We start from the raw sequence: 20,555 nt of genomic DNA, 5'->3' as shown, positions 1-20,555 counted from the left end.
ATACATTACGAAATAGGCATCAAGCCATAGATATTAGGGGTTTAGGTAGATATATCATGATGGTTTAAAAAAGGAAAGCAAAAAGGAAGAAAGAATGTGATACAAAGATTATAGGTCAGGAAATTTTGTGCGAAAAAGAAAAAAATCCAAAAAAGTCAAAAGTAAAAATGAGTGGAAAAAGTATAGAATAGAAATAAAAACACATGGAGAGAAAAAGTCACAAAAGTGAGAAAACACAGTCATCAGTGCACCAAATATCATGAAGCCGACCATAGTTGCTAGTATTATATTGTATCTTCCTACATGGAGAGATAAGGTAGGTGAAAAGCAGAAAAAAGGCAATGAGCTTGGATGAGACATTAAGGGGGAAAAGAGGGAACAATTTCATGTGCCTAACTATTTCTAGTGTTTGAACCATTTTGAGCCATATCTTTCTTTGAATTCACACCGTCCTAAGCCTCAAAACATTACAAGCCTACAAGACCAATGTGAATTAAGCATTCTCTGTGCATAATCTTCCGAAATTACTAACAATTATACTTAATAAATATTTTTTATTCACATGATTGTGCCTGCTACATATTTTTTCTATTTATTTTAATGGTGATATTTTTAAACATTTGGTCATGGCAATTACTTTTAATTTTTTAGTAATGTAACTTTGTAAACTAATCCTAATTTGCTTTAAAAACTTTTCAAGGTATCGAACTATCAAGATTAAGTTACATCAGAGATCAGAATTGTTATTCCTTTAATATTTGACAATCATGTTCTTATTAGTAATAAAATCCAAGGGAGTTCTTATTACATGCTATGTGTCTAGACATGGTTTGCTTGAGGACAAGCAAAAAGTTCAGTGTGGGGGAGTTTAGGTGTGAGGTTCTTGTTTACATCCATCTGCACTAACTCTAGCTTGTTTAAAGAAAGAAATCAAGTCATTTCCGTATTAATTTCTTTTTCTTTTCTTCTTTTTCCCATATATGTGTTTTAGTTGCTGGAGGACAAGCAACAAGTTAAGTGTGGGGGAGTGATCTGCCATGAAATATACTATTATTTATATCATTTTTACACATAACTTTAGCTTGTTTAATGGTTAAATCAAAGCATCTTAGAATATATTTAGGTTTCATGCTTAAAGTAGTAATTTATGATTTTTAGTATTTTTATTACATGTTATATATCTAAATAAGGTTACATGGTCTTGAAGGACAAATCGAGAGCTGAAGATGAATTTTCGGGCCCAAACTATTGCCTATGTCAAAACACCAAGACACAAAATAAAAAAATTTACTAGAGTGAAACTGTCATCGATGTCGCGACACGCCCCCTGTTGTGTCGCGACACCCCTTGTGTTGCAACGCTACATGCCTGTTTCGCAACACCACCCCTGCGCAACCCAAAAATTCCCTACACAAGATAATTACATTTTTTAGGGAAATTAGGAGTATATGTCCTAGTCAAACTCTAAGGACTTCAAGGATAATTTAGGCACTTTAACATTTCAAGTTTAGCCTTTATAAAAGCCATTGTAATCAATTTAAACACACGATTGGAGAGAGACAAAAATCATTATTAGGATTTTTTTGTTCTTAATTTTTACTTAGTTTATTTTATGCTCTTGTAATCGGAAGATCCTATTCTAAAGTGAGACTTTCACGAGTTGAGATTGTTTTGGAGCCATGCTTTCATTGATAAATCCATAAGCATCTCTTTTCCTTTATTCTATTCTTTATATCTCTTTCTTTAACATTGTTTAATTGAATGTTTGTGTAAAGATTAGAATTAATTTATGCTTTATACATATCTCGCATGTTTCAACTGTTTTAATCTTATAAATTCATTGAATGATAGACTTTCTTAGCGAATCAGCTATTTGGAAAAGGAAGAACTTAAACTTTAGGCTTGACGACCCTAAGAAGTCATTTAGGTGAGAATTGACCCAAAATTAGTATGGCCTATCCGTGAACACCTTAGCCTCGAACTAATCTAAACTGTAAAGTCGAGAGATAAGTAGTTCTTACCAACTCATTAGGCTAGTTGGACGCCGAGAGGCGCAACTAGGTTGACGACTAGCAGGTTAAATAGAGCCCTACATCAATAATTAATTATGTAAAACAATTGGATCTAGGCTAAAGGAACTCAGGTAGTTGAATTTATTTAGTTTATCATTATTATTATCATCTTTCTTCCTGATTAACACTACTGATTCATGACTCGAGTAGATTAGTAATTATTTTTGGTAATTGGTTTAATAATAGTTTTCCCGAAACTACAATCCCTACGGTAAGATCCTCAGAATACTTACCAAGTGTTTCGTTGTAAAAAATTATATTACAACCTGACCCGTACACTTGTGGACACCGCCTCGATTCCATATATTTGTAGCAGTATTCACACTCTAGACATTGGTACGTCCAGAGGCGGCTAGAGGCCTTGCTAGGTTAATGACTAGCTAATTGAATAGGAAGTTCACTATGAACACTGAAACGAGTTAGTGTTCCATCCTTAAATCTGGTAAGTTTATAGCCTACTTCGATCGTTATTTTATTCTTTTTATAAAATACTTTTTTATTATCAATTTATGAACCATCGTAGTATAATTTAATTAAACTACTAATTAGACCTGCTAGCGTATGAATTAGTTTTAGTTTAATCAAGCCTCATTTAGGTATGATCCTCTAAGAACTTCCGGTACTTTGTTGTACAAACTATATTACAACATGACCCGTATACTTGTAGACATCACCTAATTTATATCTTTTAGATTAAGTTGTTGACGCCATTGCTGGGGAGGCTTTTCTATTAAATTAATTTTAATGTTTACGCTTAATAGGATAGTTAGGAAATTTTTCAATTTATAGATACTATTTTAATTTCTATTAAATTATTTAAATTTCTAACCTATTCTTTTTTCTTTGTGAATTTTAGCATACGAGTAGATGCATGAGTATTTCCGACAAGCCAGTTATAAGGGAAGTCTAAAAAGTTGACAGTGAAAATTAATTTACATTTCATTCATAGCTTTGTGTTTCCCGTTTGCTCGTTTTATAGGTACTAAAAATTGGTAGGATGATGCCAGTAGTAGGAGCAGCACCTTTTGATATGAACTAATTAAAAGCTAGAATTGTTTGACCTATTATTCAAAACCTTCAATTTGAACTTAATCCTTCACTATTGACATGGATATCTTGAAACCTTAAGTTCAACATTCATTAGGATGGAGATCCAATATTATTTTTACATAAATTTGAACATTTATGTAGCACAATTGTGCATGTGTCATGGGGCTAGATCTTTCGTCTCACAAGCAGTGCAGCCTTAGGCGACCTGTTCGCTCCGAACTCGCCTAAGTCAGCTTTTACTCCCAAAAATGAGGATTCCTTTAGAATTCCTACAAGGCACCAATTTGTATAGCAGAAGCAAACTATGCCAAAAGAAGCCACAAAGAACAACAGAAAGCCACAGAAAAGAATGCACGAGAGGTGTTTGAGTAAATGCTCTTAGAATTCTATTACTCTTAAGAACTCAACTTACAATGGAATGATTTACAAGTGAGGGGGAAGCTTTCTATTTATAGTTGAGCTCCCCCAAAATCGACGGATGAGATTAAGTTACATCGATGGACGAGATTAGCCTATCCCTTGATTTTAGGGATTTACAAGATTACATCATATCAAATTGAATCGATACGATATGATTCCCAAATTTACTAAAAATAGCCTATGTTGCCATATCTTCATTATTGGGCCAACCAAGCTTCAGTCTGATAGGCTTCTCCAATAGTTCCTTGAATCAGGCCAATTCTTGTGGGCTAAATGATCCACATCTTACTAACAGACCTCCATGGAACGCATCTTGTGCATTGGTCACGGGCTTTGCAATTTGACCCGTAACATTCTCCCCCACCCATTCTCCCAAAGCCCTCGTTGTGATTTCCAAATGGCACGTACTTGATTCACCTTGGAACTCTCTCGTTGTCTTGGCTTCTTCCTGACTTACCTTGCGATCGGGTTGTCCTTTCTTTCAAAACTTTTGCCTCGGCTTTCATCACTTCAAATTGAACCATTGCACTCGTTTGTACATCTCGTTGGTAAGAAGTCTCCGCTCGAACTTTCCCAATTTTGACTTACTCTATTTGGAATCCTAAGAATTCTCACTCCTTGGCTTCGTATTGCCTACAGTCCCTCGGCCTCCTTGCTTATGAACTTTGAAAGGGCCCCTACGACCTTGCCAAGCCAACAAGTCAGAATTGAAAGCACTACCAAAGTGTTCGTAATGTATCTTACTCGCAGCATTTACTCGTCCCGACTATTTCTGCATAGCTCCTTTTTCCTCAAGGCTGGATGCACAATGTAACACCCCAAACCCAGCCTAGACGTTATGGTCGAATCCGGAGATGTCACAAGAAGAGTTTTGAAAACAGAGTCATTTCAATATATCATTCAAGTCCTATAACCTATATTCATTTATAACTATTACCGAAGTGTCATTTAATTAATTCATTTACCAAAACACCATTTTGAGCAGAAGTCATAGAAATCGTTATACTTGAAAATCTCATTCGTAATTTCGAGAAAACCTTTGTTTTAGTAAAAACAATGTTATTAGCTAATCTTCAAATAAAGTGTTAACCCAAAAACCCAAACCCAAAATATAACCAAATAGTTCGCAACGTCCATTAATTACAAAACTCCCAGAAATAGTCCTTAATTAAATAAAAACCTTTATTTAAAATCAGTTCATAATCTAGTGGTCATTGAGACACTCTGTCGCACCGATCCGCCTAAGTTCGTGGATTACCTGTGCAGAACACTTCCTCCACATATACAAAACCCACCCCAGTCACAGATTCAGAAATAGTAGATACAGTAATATCATGCATAACATGTTTATATACAGATCGCATAAATATATACTTAACAAACAGATGTACATATCGGAATCCTACACAAGGCAAACTATCAGAGTATCAGATCACATAATTTAGGGTTTGGTTAGCCCTTACCGACCATACGGTAGGCCCACAGTCGATCGAAACGAACCATGCGACCCTAGGGAAAATTCCAGAATTATGGGCCCACATGCCCTGGCCTTGCCCGTATCGCCTACACGGTCTGGCCTAAAACCCACATGCCTGTGTGGCATGCCCGTGTGGCCCACACACCCAACTTGGCCTAACCCGCATGGCCCACTCGGCCACACTCCCACCATACACGGTCGTGTCTTGCGCACAGCCAAGCCTTCGTTGAACACACAATCGTGTCTCACACACGGCCAATTGCACGGCCTGGCACACGCCCATGTGGCGTCGACAGAATACTTTTTCGGCTTTCGTCAAAACTTGATTTTTCATGTTTTGGGAACACACCTAGTTCTTTTTTATGCTACAGCACTCCTGAGACCTCCGAAACTTAAGAAACAACATTCCAACACCCAATTTCAGTAACCACTTACGAAACTCAAACAAAATTATTCCACCAACGGAGCCTTACAACAACAATCAACGCATTCGTATACTTACCGTCAACAAACTGGAAAACCCCTAAAGCCAAGTCGCTGTAGGAGCACCCACTAATTCTTGCCCTTCCCCTAACCGAGAGTAAACACAAAAACCCCCATTAAAACACTTACCATGAAACATCGAGATTATACTATCACAAGACTTGCCGAAAAGAACACAGTCAAAAGTTACACAAAAATAGGCGAATTGGAAAAAAATAACGCCAAAGAAAACAATAGTAGCACCCTTTAGATTAGAACCCGAAAAGATGAGGAAGAAAAGAAAGTTGAATGGATGAGAAGAGGGACCAGAAACGTCAAAAAAGAAAAGAGAAATTTTTGGGACAACAAAATAAAAGATAAAATAAAATCTGTTTAATTTACTAAAATTCTACTAATATCCCGACTCCCCACTAACCCCCTAACCAACAACTTGACCTTCAGAATTTCAACTCTACCGAAACTCTCTCGTTCAACTGAGCAAAAATAACATCCACGCTCGCGCAGGGATTCGAACACAAGACTTCCAGCACCTCAACTCCTTACCACTCAAACCAGCAGGCTCATTCTGATATAGATAAACAGACAATCTTATATAAATCCACTCAAAAGGATAGGGTTTGGATCTAAAATAACAAAATTTGCAAATATGGGACTTGAACCCATGACCTTATACACACACCCAAAGCACTTAGCCATTGAAACATAAATTAATTAATTAAGCGGTGTGTTACAACTCTATCCCCCTAAAAGAAGACCTCGAAATTTACCTGATTCAAGCAGATGAGGATACTGTTGATGCATCGAGTCCTCAGGTTCCCACAAGGCTTCTTCAGTGCCATGATTCTGCCAAAGAACCTTAACCAACAAGCTGGACTTCCTCCCCAGAACCTTAATATCATGTTCCAAAATCTGAACCGGCTCCTCCTCAAAAGTTAAATCCTGTCTAACCTCGACCTCCTCAACAGAGACAACTTGAGATGGATCAAACTGATATTGCCTAAACGTTGAGACGTGAAACACATCATGGATACAGTCTAACTTTGGTGGTAGCTCCAACTGATAAGCGATCGGTCCCACACACTTCAGAATACGATACGACCCAATAAATCTAGGGCTCAACTTGCCCTTACAACTGAATCTCAAAAATTTATTCCATGGAGAAACCTTAAGGAATACAAAGTCACCTACAGAGTACTCGATATCTCTCTTTTTCAGATTCGCATAGGACTTCTGTCTATTAGAAGCCTCCTTCAGACAATCCCGAATCAGTCTAACCTTATCTCCATCTTAGAAACCAACTTAGGATCCAAAACCCAACGCTCACCTAACTCAGTCCAACATAGAGGAGTATGACACTTACGACCATACAAAGCCTCGTAAGGTGCCATCTGGATGCTAGACTGGAAACTGCTGTTGTAGGCGAACTCGGCTAACGGCAGAAAATCCTCCCAACTACCTCAGAAATCAATCACACAAATCAGAAGCATATCCTCTAGTATCTGAGCCACCCTCTCAGATTGACCATCGGTCTGAGGATGGAACACAGTACTGAAGTCAAATTTCGAACCTGGAGCCTCATGCAATTTCTTTTAGAACCGGCAAAGTGAAGCATGGATCCCTATCAGAAATTATCGAAATAGGAACCCCATGAAGTCTTACAATCTCGGAGATATAGAGCTTCGCTAACTTATGCAGAGAGTAGTCCATCCAAACCGAAATAAAATGAGCGAACTTGGTCAATTGATCTATGATGACCCAAACAGAATCCTTCTTAGTGGGTGTCAAGGGCAACCCACTAATGAAGTCCATCGTCACTCGTTCCCATATCCATAAGGGAATCAAACTAGTTGAAGCAAACCCGAAGGCAACTAGTGTTCAGCCTTAACTTGCTGGCACATTAGACAACGAGTAACAAAATTTGTAACCTCGTGTTTCAAACCCGACCACCAGTACAGTTCACAGAGATCTGATACATCTTATTACCACTGGAATGAATAACATAAGGGCTACTATGCGCCTCCCTCAGAATCGACTGTCTCAGATCAGAATCATTTGGTACATAAACCCGACCCCGAAAATACAGAACCCTATATTTATTCAGCCCAGAATCAGAAATACTACCACTCTTAATCAGACGAAGCTGCAAACCCAGAATCTCATTTCCTAACTGCTTATCCCGAATCTGATCAATCCAAGTCGGCTTGACTTGTAACTCGACTAACAGACCCCCATCATCAAACAGACTAAGACGAGCAAACATTACTCTCAAATCAGTAATCGCTCTACGACTGAGAGCATCGGCCACCACATTGGCCTTACCAGGATGGTACTCTATCGTGCAGTCATAATCTTTGAGCAGCTCAATCTACCGAAGTTGTCTAGGATTCAATCCTTCTGAGTAAGGAGGTACTTGAGACTCTTGTGATCAGTGTAGATGATACACCTCTCACCATACAGATAATGCCTTTAGATCTTTAACGCAAACACTACAACAACTAACTCTATATCAAGTGTAGGATAAATCCCCTCATGTGACTTAAGCTGATGGAACGCATAAGCCACAACCTAACCATCTTGAATTAGTACACATCCCAGACCAACATGTGACGCATCACTATACACCACAAACTCGTTACCAGATTCAAGCTGTATAAGAACAGGAGCCTAAGTCAGGACAGACTTGACCTTCTCGAATCCGTCTAGACAAAAGGAACACCCTTGCGCAGAAGCTTAGTCAAAGGAGCTGCAATCAAAGAGAACCCCTCAACAAAACGCCGATAGTAACCCTCAAGACCCAGAAAAATATGAATATCCTATACGTTCTTATGTTGTTTCCAATCAAGCACCGCCTCAATCTTTCTAGGATCAACTCGGATCCCCTTAACAGAAACCACGTGCCCTAGAAAGTTGCCTCTCGCAGCCAGAACTCACATTTGCTCAACTTAGCGTAGAGCTATTTCTCACGAAGCATTTGAAGCACTACACTGAGATGCTCATCATGCTCATCCTCGGTCATATAGTAAACCATAATATCATCGATAAAGACTACAACAAACTGATCCAGATACGGCTGAAAAACTCAATTCATTATATCTATGAATGTAGCCGGAGCATTCATCAAACCAAAATGCATAACTAGGAACTCCTAATGCCCATAACGAGTCCTAAACACCATCTTATGAATATCAACTTCCTTAACTCTCAACTGATGATACCCAGATCGGATATCTATTTTCGAGAACACTGAAGCCCCTCGAAACTGAACAAACAAATTGTTGATCCTCAGAAGAGGATACTTATTCTTCACAGTCAGTTTATTCAACTACCGGTAGTCAATGCACATTCTCATGGTACCATCATTTTTCTTTACAAACAGAACTGGTGCCCCCCACGGAGACACACTAGAGCGGATGAAACCATGATCCAGAAGCTTTTGAAGTTTAGCCTTAACCTGTATAAGTTCCTTTGGTGCCATGCGGTAGGGAGCGATGGACACCGGAGTCGTACTAGGTAGAAACTCAATACCAAACTCAACTGTCCTATATAGAGGTAAACCCGATAACTCCTCAATAAAGACATTTGAAAACTCCCTCACTATTTTGATATCCCTGATAGAAGAGTCCCCAAAAACTGAAACACTGATGTCCGCCTTATACGCCACACACCTTTTTGAACCAATTTCTCAGCCACAAGAGCGGAGATCACATTAGACAGATAACCTCGATGCTCACCAATCACTACTATCTCGTTATCATCCTTGGTCCTCAAAATAGCCCTCTTAGTCGCACAGTCCAGACAAACTCGATGCTCAACCAACCAATCCATACCCAGAATTAAGTTGAACTCCCCAAACATTAGCTCTATCAAATTTGCCAGAAATACAGCCCTTAGCACTTCTAACGGAACATTCCTATAAAGTCTATTAACCCGAACAGACTACCCTAGTAGACTCAGTACAATAATCTCACTAGAAGTACACTCCACAGAAATTCCCAAGTTTTTAGAAAAAGTGCTACCTACATAGGAATGTGTAAAACCTACATCTATCTGAGCAATATATGGAACATCAAAAATAACGAACGCACCCGTGATAACATCAGGAGCGTCTCTATCCTCTAGGCTTCGAGCAACATAAACCAATACAGGCTACCTCACCTCAGTCAAACTAGCACCTCTGCTCGGTGCTTTCTGTCCTCAACCCATACCATTACCACCCCTAGTCGGTCCACGGCCCCTAGGTGAATGCTTAACTACCCTCTTAAGCTATGCAAAACTCAGTCCTGAAGCTTGCATCTAAAGACCCACACCTCAGACCCACACCTCAGACAAGCCCTTAACCTCCTCCAACACTCGCCCAGATGGCACCTACCACAATCCGTACATGGCTGAATCCTAGTAGAAGCAACTACATCCCCACTCTAACAGGCCTATCAGGTCTAGCTCGTTTCTTAGGCCTCTGAACAGAACTAGAGGGCTCTGAATCCCTCTTATTCTTACCTCTCTCTCGGTCCCTATTCTGGCGCTCCACACGTTTAACCTCTTCGGCGATCTTCGCTTTATCTACCAGAACTGCGAACTCTCTCTCCCTTTGTAGAGCAATCAATACCTTCAAATAGTCCTAGTTTAGACGATCCAGCTGAGTACCCACCTCAACTGACAACCACTACTGATACACCTCGTCTTGAAGCAAAGAGACTGCACCCTTTACTTTCTGCTTGGGAGTATATTCTACATGGTTCATAATCCTCTCGGGGCCTCCAACCAATACTCGGCCACAGTACAGGCGACTCTAGTGACACCATTAAACAGCTCAGCTCCATTGGATCAGAGTCGTTCAGTTACCGACCCACTCCAACACTCTCAACATGTCTTGGGATAGTGCGTCGTCCCAGCCGAGTGACTTTGAGACCCAGTCTCGGTAGCAGGTGAAACTGATGTCTCACTCATATCTAAATTTGGCATACTTCCCAGAGAGGAAGACTTAGCTCGAGCCCCCCCATGGCCTCTACCGCTCCCACGAATACCACAACCGCGAGTTCCACGAGCGTTCATCGTAAATTCAAATTTTCTCTACATTATAAAATTTTATGCATCAGTTCCATTATTTATTAGCAAATATTTTATGCGTAAATTATTAAAAGTCTAAAAATGTTTCAGATATTTTAGTCTCTAACTAGCTCAATATAGTTTTCAGAAAATGCTAACTACAGTGTTTTCAGAATATTCTATCTAAGTTCAGAAACACATATAGGATCGAGGTCGAAGACTCGGTGTACCACATACTTTGTAACACCCCGTACCCGAGACCGTTGCCGGAGTCGGACACGAGGGGTTCACAGACTAAATTCGCTTACTATTGCAGTCCATTTTAAAATTTTTCTAGGCAGTTGGCTAACTGCGTCACTGTCACCTTAAAAATCATATCTTGAGTTTCACAACTCGAAAATCAGTTTCGTGATTTTTCCCTAAAACTAGACTCATATGCCCATCTACATATTTTTTCTAGAATTTTTGGTCAGGCCAATTAATACAGTTTATTATTCAAAGTCTCCCATGTTACAGGGATCGACTACACTGACCTTTGCGCATTACAACTTGGATATCTCCCTGCACAGAGCTTCAATACTGATGCCGTTTGTTTCTATAGAAACTAGACTCAGAGAGGAATCTATAAATATATGGCATGACTCCTAATTATCTCTGGTTAATTTGTAATGAATTTCCAAAGTCGGAACAGGGAGTCCAGAAACCGTTCTGGCCCTGTCTCACGAGAACCTGAATATCTCTTAACATACTGTCCATATGATCGTTTCGTTACTTTCCTATGAAAATAGATTCATTAAGGTTCGTTTAAATAATTTATTCATTATTTAATTCCAATCCTACTATTTTTAGTGATTTTCCAAATCTACATCACTGCTGCTGCCAGCATCTGCCTTTAAGGTAGACTTTACCTACTTCATAGTTTCCATGATTCAACTAGCCCTTTTAGCATAAATAGCACAAATTATGATAGTGATTAACCATTCCATACCAAATGATTATAACATTATGCTCAAACATATATAAGCCATTTTCGCATGGCTATATACATTAACCAAAATATTCCTCCGCCACTAGTCTATTTTATACATGCCATAAGATAATCCAAAACGTAGCAGTACTAAACAGTGGATAGTGATAGTGTGACTAGTTGCTGACGATCCCCGAGCCTGTAGCTTCGCAATGAGATCTATAAAACAGAGGAAACAGAGTAAACGGAGTAAGCATTACAATGCTTAGTAAGTTTTAAGCAGTGTCAACAGATAACAATCAAATTATAACATAGTTGTTCGTATTTTTATTTCACTCTTCCTTCGGGCATACCATCCCTTTACCGAATACGTACATCTCATCATATACAATAGGCAGATAAACTTTCACACAAAAGTGAGCTCATGTGACATAGATATATCGTATGATTTCACATCACCCCTCACACTGATCCGATGTCACATAATCATAGGAATAGTCTCATAGATTGCTCTCGTATGCATCACATAACTACCTTATGATTTAGTGCAAATCAAGCTCACATATAAACTTGGAGTACATACCTGTTTAACCTTTCGCATTGAATATATTTATAAGCAATTCTTATTACGAAGTCTTACCCGGACATAATCTCCACACGAAGTTATTGGGTCTTACCCGGACAAAATCCCCACACGTAGTCATCGGGTCTTTAGAGCTCAGATATAGTACGAGCACGAAGCTTACGGACATTAATCAGTGATAATATTCTCGCATAAAGCCTGCGGGGTTTTAACCCGGATATAGTACTGACACAAGTGCCCTTCGGGACTTATCACATTTATACACTTTCACATCCATCACGTTGGCCACTCGGCCCTGTCACATATATACACTTTCACATTCATCACATCGGCCATTAGGCCTTATCACATATATACACTTTCACATTCATCACATCGGCCATTAGGCCCTATCACATATATATATACACTTTCACATTCATCACATCGGCCATTAGGCCTTATCACATATATATACACTTTCACATTCATCACATCGGCCATTAGGCCTTATCACATATATATATACACTTTCACATTCATCACATCGGCCATTAGGCCTTATCTCATATATACACTTTCACATTCATCACATCGGCCATTAGGCCTTATCACGTATATACACTTTCACATTCATCACATCGGCCATTAGGCCTTATCTCATATATACACTTTCACATTCATCACATCGGCCATTAGGCCTTATCACGTATATACACTTTCACATTCATCACATCGGCCATTAGGCCTTATCACATATATATATACACTTTCACATTCATCACATCGGCCATTAGGCCTTATCACATATATATATACACTTTCACATTCATCACATCGGCCATTAGGCCTTATCACATATATATACACTTTCACATTCATCACATCGGCCATTAGGCCTTACTATCATTTCATATTCGAATACTCATAAACTTACAATACCACGATTTAGAATTCAAGTATGGGTTTAATCAATAGCTTATGAGCAACTAAAACAAGTTTATCAAGGTTCACAACATAATCTCAAATTCAGCACAAGCTGTTTTTCCTGAGCAATAGTCACTAAATTATTTATAACTGGAGCTAAAAAACTCCAAATCACTTTCCGTTAATTTTTCCTGAATATAGACTCTTATATCTTCCATCCATAAAATTTCCAGAATTTTAGGTTTGGCCAATCAATACCAGATTTTTCTTAAAGTTTCCCCTGTTTCACTGTTTGACTAATCTGACCACTCTTCACTACGAATCAAATTTCTCATTTTACAGAATTCAAAATGTGTTGTATTTGATTTCATTTGAAACTAGACTCATTCAGCTTTAATTTCATGTCTCATTCAGCCTCTAATTCAAGTCCATGAATTTATGGTGATTTTCTAAAGTCACGTTACTGCTGCTGTCCGAAGCAGACTATTTCAAATTACCCTTAAATTCCCAAGCTCAAACACTTAAGAACTTACCATTTGAGCTTAGAACATATCATGGCCACATCTTATCTTATTAAATCAACTCATCATGTCCTATTATAATTGAATTTACTCAACGTTTAAACACTTAAAACTTACCTCGGATGTTGTCGAACGATTCCGATGGCTATTCGACCACTTTTTCCTTCCCTTTATCGGATTTAGTTTCCCTTTGCTCTTGAGCTTAATTAAACAAATAAATTGATTTAATCATTTGAGCATCGAAAAGAGGAACACAAGGCACTTAGCCCATATTTATACATTAGACATTAAAGTCACATACATGTGAAATCATGCATCAACTCAACATATTAGCCAATATTCATCTTAGCCGAATTTTCTAAGTCAAGATAAAGCCATCAATATGTTTACCTATGGCCGAACATACACATCAACCTATGTACTCATTCATGTGGTCGAGTACACATATTCCAATATGATTTCATTTCCATTTCGTTTAACACTTAACTTTTACCACATATCAAATAACCCATTTCTTTACTCATGTGGCCAATTATATTCGGTCATGCATACACACATAAAATCAATTTGGAGACTCTATCAATCCAACATACATTCGGCAATAGTCCATAATTCTCTCTCTCGGCCACTCATTTCCCACTTAACAAAGCTTCCATTCGAACTCATTTGTGAGTATCAATTAACTTAAGCTATCTTTTAAACCTTTATTTATCACTTCATGCCAAACCAAAGACCACATTCGGCACTTTCATCCACCATTCTACCAAGCATGTAATATTCAACCACAACCAACTCACAATCGGCCCTAGTTCATAACAAGGTAGCCGAATTCTTTTTATGGTTCAAACACTCATCTATCATCATTCACCTAACTTTAACATGAAACAACAAAACTCACCATTATTAGCTACCATAGTCGAAAACCTTACTCAATCCAAAAATCAAAATTTCATCATGGGTTACAAAAAAATAACTTGATATCTCACTCAAGATCAATTAAAATTTCAAGAACTAATATGAACACCTTACCTTAATATTGACCTAAGATGACCGATGGCTTCACTCTCTTCTTCCTCCTTTCAATTCGGCCAAGAAGAACCAAAGAACACAACTTGCTTTCATCACCAAATGCTCTTGTTCCCCTTTTTTTTCTTTAGATTCGGCTAGGAAGAAACATGTATGATGATCTCTTTTTTTTTTCTTTCATCATTTTCCTTTTTCCATTTCTTTATTACTAACTTTTTATTTTGTTATTCCTCCCATGATGCACCAACATAACATGTCTATGACATGTTTTACCCATCACACCTTGTCCACCCTATTTGTCATGGCCGGCCACTACTAAATGGGGGGGGGGGAAATTGACATGCCAGTCCCCCCTTTTTCTTACATGCACTAATAGATCCTTATGCTTTGACGTATCACATTTCAAAATTTTCTCACATAAGTCCTATTTACTAAAATTCACCTACAATTAAACAAAATTCAAATATGAAATTTTCACACATGCATATATACATATAATAAGCATCAAATATGACAGCTAATTATTTTTATGACTCGGTTTAGCGGTCCCGAAACCACTTCCCGACTAGGGTCAATTTTGGGCTGTCACATACTTTCTCAAAATTATCCAAATTATTTGAAAATCAGTTCTTTTTGAAACACAATTTTGAAACCTAAAATTCACAGCACAAGTTTTACAACCTGGCTCTTATACCACTAAATGTAACACCCTAAACTCAGCCTAAATGTTATGGTCAAATTTGGAGATGTCACAAAGAAAGGTTTTGAAAACAGAGTCGTTTCGATAAATCATTCAAGCTATATAACCCATATTTGTTTATAACTATTACTGAAGTGTCATTTAATTAATTCATTTACCAAAACACAATTTTGAGCGAAAGTCATAGAAGTCGTTATATTTGAAAATCTCGTTCGTATTTTCGAAAAACCTTTATTTCAGTAAAAACCATGTTATTAGCTAATCGTCAAAAATAAATTGGTAACCCGAAAACCTAAATCCAAAATATAACCAAACAGTCCGAAGAGTCCATTAATTACAAAACTCCCTAAAATAGTACTTAATTAAATAAAAACCTTTATTTAAAATGAGTTCATGGCCTAGTGGTCACCGCGAGACTCCGCCGCACTGATCCGCCTAAGTCCGTGGATTACCTGTGTAGAACAGACAAACAGATGTGAGTTTTCATAAACTCGGTGTGTAACCCAACAGAATTAGGCATGCAATACATACAGAAAGCTCAAATGCAGTCAGATACAGATTCAGACTTACGTCTATTTCAGACACAGATAACAGAATCAGTTAAGCAGTATAGATATGCAGAACCTTACCCCCATCTTTTACACACCATCTCTGACCATCCCATCACACCATGTGGGGTTATAAACACCCACCCATCCCTACACACCATATAGTGTCGATGCGACACATTACAGATAATATGCAGTCAAGCTGCCAAAATATAGGCGAACTGTCGCCGTATAGATCATTTCCTCCACATATACAAAACTCACCCCAATCACAGGTTCAGAATTAATAGATACAATAATATCATGCATAACATGCTCATATACAGATCGCATAAATATATACTTAACATAGTAAATGTACATATCGAAATTCTACACAAGGCAAACTATTAGAGTATCAGATCACTTAATTTAGGGTTTGGTTAGCCCTTACCGACCCTACGGTAGGCCCATAGTCAATCGGAACAAACTATGCGACCTTAGCAAAAATTCCATAATTATGGGCCCACAAGCTTGTGTGGCCCACACGCCTAGATTGACCTTGCCTGTATGGCCCACATGGCCTGGTCCAAAACCTACACGCCCGTGTAGCCCACACGCTTAACTTGGCCCAGGCTAGGTGGCCCACACGGCCACACTCACACCATCACACGGCCGTGTCTTGCGCACGATCGTGCCTTTGTCGAACACACAGCCGTCTCTCGCGCACAGCCAACCACACGGTCTAGCACATGCCCGTGTGGCATCGATAGAATATTTTTTTGGCTTTCATCAAAACTTAATTTTTCGTGTTTTGGGAACACACTTGGTTCGTTTTTTATCCTACAACACTCCTGAGACCTTCGAAACCTAAGAAACAGCATTCCAACACCTAATTTCAGTAACCACTTACGAAACTCAAACAAAATTATTCCATAAACGGAGCCTTACAACAACAATCAACGTATTCATATACTTACCATCAACGAACCGAAAAACCCCTAACGCTCAAGTCACTGCAGGAGCACCCACTAATTCTTGCCCTTCCCCTAACCAAGAGTAAACACAAAAAGCCTATTAAGACACTTGCTATGACAGCCCAAAGTTGACCCTAGTCGGGAAGTGGTTTCGGGACCGCTAAACCGAGTCACCGAAATGTTTGAATGTGATACTTATTGTCTAGAATATGTAATTATGAATGTGTGAAAATTTCAAGCTTCAATTTGGTTGATTTCATGTGAATTTAGTCAATAGGACGTATGTGAGAAAATTCTAAAATGTGATAGGTCAATGTGTGAGGACCTATTAGTGCATGTGGACAAAGGGGGGACTTGCATGTCAAATTCCCCCCTACTAGTAGTGGCCGGCCATGACAAGCATGGTAGACCAAGTTTGATGGCCAAGACATGTCATAGACATGTTTTGTTGGTGCATCATGGGTGGAAAAAAATAAAATAATAGGCATGGAAATTAAATAATGAAAAGGAGTATGATGATTACACAAAAAAAAAGTGTGTAGTTGATTCTTTTCCCCCCCATTGCCGTGAGCTAAAGAAAAGAGAGGAGAAGATCTTTGTTCATCCTTTTCTCACCTTCATTTAGCCTAAATTAGAAAGAAAAACAAAGAAAAAATTTTCTCATCCTTTGGTTCATCCTTGGCCAAAAATTTTAAGGAGGAAAGAAGAAGAAAGGTGAAGAGATTCGGCCATGCATGTAGCTAGGCTAAGGTATGTTTGATGATGTTCCATGAGATGCATGCATGTTTTAGTTGTTAGCTTGAGTTCTACCTAGCCCATGGTCTAAATCTTGCTATGTGATGGAATTGGCACTTGACCATGGATGCATCATTCTTGGTTGGTGTTTGATGTTGTGGTGATGAGGCATGAGGATGAGTTAAGATTCGGCCTAGGTGGAGGTTGTGTTAATGCCATTGCATGCAAAATATGAAGCTTGTTAATGATGCATGTGATGATGGCTTGATGATTCTTGAACCTCCTTTTTAGCATTTTTGTGTGAGCACATATGTGCATTGGTTGCTAAATGGAGAAGAATCGGCTAGCAAGATGTGTGCTAAGGCCGAATGTAACTTTGCATGTTAATGAGCAATGCATGTGTTAAATTGATGAAAAGGGGGGAGGATGCTTTACTAGTGTGTATATGTGTGTATTAAGTGTTGAAATCGACCCCAAAAATAGACATGCATATTCGGCCAAGGGGAAAGAAATTAGCTAATATGTTGTGTTGATGCATGATTTTTGCATGTATGAGACTTTAATGTCTAATGTATAAATATGGGCTAAGTGCCTTGTGTTCATCTTTTTGATGCCTAAATGATGAAATCAATTTATTTGTTTAATTAAGCTCAAGAGCAAAGGGGAAATAAATCCGATAAAGGGAAGGAAAAAGTGGTTGAATAGCTAGCGGAATCGTTCGACAACACCCGAGGTAAGTTCTTGAGTAAGAGAGCTTAAATTACGATGTGATTAAATCATGCTCTATGTGAGGCTATTGAGCCGAATGTGCAAGGACGATATGTGCCTTGTGTTTGAGTTTCGCAAATGAAAATGAAATATGAATGTGCCATGAATTATTGTTAGATGTGCATGATTAATTGAATGCTGTCCGGGCTAAGTCCCGAAGGCTTTGTGCTAAGTGAATATATCCGGACTAAGATCCGAAGGCATTTGTGCGAGATACAAATTCCGGGTTAAGCCCCAAAGGCCTTTGTGCGAGATACTAAATCCGAGTTAAGTCCCGAAGGCATTCGTGCGAGTTATTAAATCCGGGTTATGTCCCGAAGGCATTGTGTGAGTTACTAAAATCGGGCTATGTCCCGAAGGCATTTGAACGAGGAGCTATATCCGGTTAAATCCCGAAGGTACGTGATTTGGTAATGAATGAGCTTGCTGTAAAATTCCAGCGAATACTCGAAAAACATCCCAATATGGGGATATGTTACGTATGTGTTGAATTTAATCGAGCCCTTACAAATAAATGTTCGCTCAGTTGATAAACGAGCTACCGGCCTTCGGCTAAGTTAGTCTATTGTGTATGTACATAAGGGTTGTTAATGTTGTGAAGCAAGTTTGATATCGGTAAATTGCGTATTATGAAATATTCCGTTTAGCTAAATGTGTGTTATTCTTTGTTTATGCTGGAATTCCTTGCTCAAAACTTACTAAGCATAAATTGCTTACTCGTTACACTGCTCCTCTGTTTTATAGATTTTTGGTTCTCCAGCTATCGGACTCGGGATCTTGAAGTCGAAGTCGCCCACACTATCAAAGGCTCTTTTGGGTACTATTTTGGTTGAATTTTGATATGGCATGTATAGGACTACCCATTGTTGTTTTTCGAGTACTTTATGAAATGTATAAGTGTACAGCCATGCGAAAATGGCTTGTAGAAGTGGAGTATGGCATTAGACCATTCGTGTTTATGAATGTATAGATGGTTTCATGATGTAACTATAGTTGGAATGGAAGTGTTGAGCAAATGATCAGCCATTGGAATGGCTAAGTATGATCATATGTGGGCATATGTATGACAAGGCCCTAGTTGGTCCATGAAACCCCGAAAATAGGTAAGGTTTACTTTGAAAACAGAGGCTGACAGCAGCAGTGGTGTGGATTGGAAAAATCACAAGAATTCGTAGGAGTGGAATTAAATAGTGAATAAATTATGTAATCGAACCTTGATGAATCTACTTTCATATGAAAGTAACGAAACAATCATATGAACAGTACAGTAAGAGATATCCGGGTTCTTGTGGAACAGGGCCAGAACAGTTTCTGGATTCCCTGTTCCGACTTTGGAAATTCACTATAAATTGACCAGAGATAATTATGGGTCATACCATATATGTATGGATTCCTCTCTGAGTCTAGTTTTCATAGAAACAAACGGCATCAGTATTGAAGCTCTGTGGAGAGAGATATCCAAGTCGTAATGGGAAAAGGTCAGTGTAGTCGACCCCTGTAACATGGGAGACTTTGACTAATAAACTGTACTAATTGGCCCGACCAAAAATTCTAGAAAAAATACATAGGTGGGGACATGAGTCTAGTTTCAGGGAAAAATCACAAAACTGATTTTCGAGTTGTGAAACTCAAGATATGATTTTTGAAGCGACTAGTACTCAGACTGGGCAGTGTCTGGAAAAATTTTTCAAAGTTTGTTAACATCTCGTGTCCGACTCCGGTGTCGGTCTCGGGTTCGGGGTGTTACATTAAATTGGTATAAGAGCTACGGTTTAGTCGATTTTAGGACTACCGTAATGTGTTGGGTCTAGCTATACATGCCATTTTATGTGATTACTTGATAGTGTGGTGATTTCTGACAATTGTAAATGTGTTTATAGTAATGGATCCCGATCGTGACCGAGAGGTAGCTGATGATCTTGAGAGTGTAGCACCTGCTCCCGCACAAGGGACAGTGCCGGCAGACTCTCAACCTAATGCTAGTAATCCGAATGATGAAGCTAGACAAGCATTCTATAGCGTGATGAATGATTGGTTCAACCAATACATTCGAACTAATATGGCTGTTCCACAACCTCCATTCCCGACAAATACTACCCCCGCACCTACAATACCACCGGTAACGGACCAAATAAGGTCAAATAAGCCCCCAGTTGACAGAATCCGAAAACATGGGGCTACTGAATTTAAGGCTATGGATAGCGATGATGCCGAGCAAGCTGAATTTTGGCTGGACAACACTATCCGGGTACTCGATGAGCTATCTTGTACACCCGATGAATGCCTAAAGTGTGCTA

Source organism: Gossypium hirsutum, chromosome D05 (assembly GCF_007990345.1).
Source record: "Gossypium hirsutum isolate 1008001.06 chromosome D05, Gossypium_hirsutum_v2.1, whole genome shotgun sequence".
In the NCBI taxonomy this organism is placed as follows: Eukaryota; Viridiplantae; Streptophyta; class Magnoliopsida; order Malvales; family Malvaceae; genus Gossypium; species Gossypium hirsutum.
Note: the sequence above shows the minus strand (reverse complement) of the source record.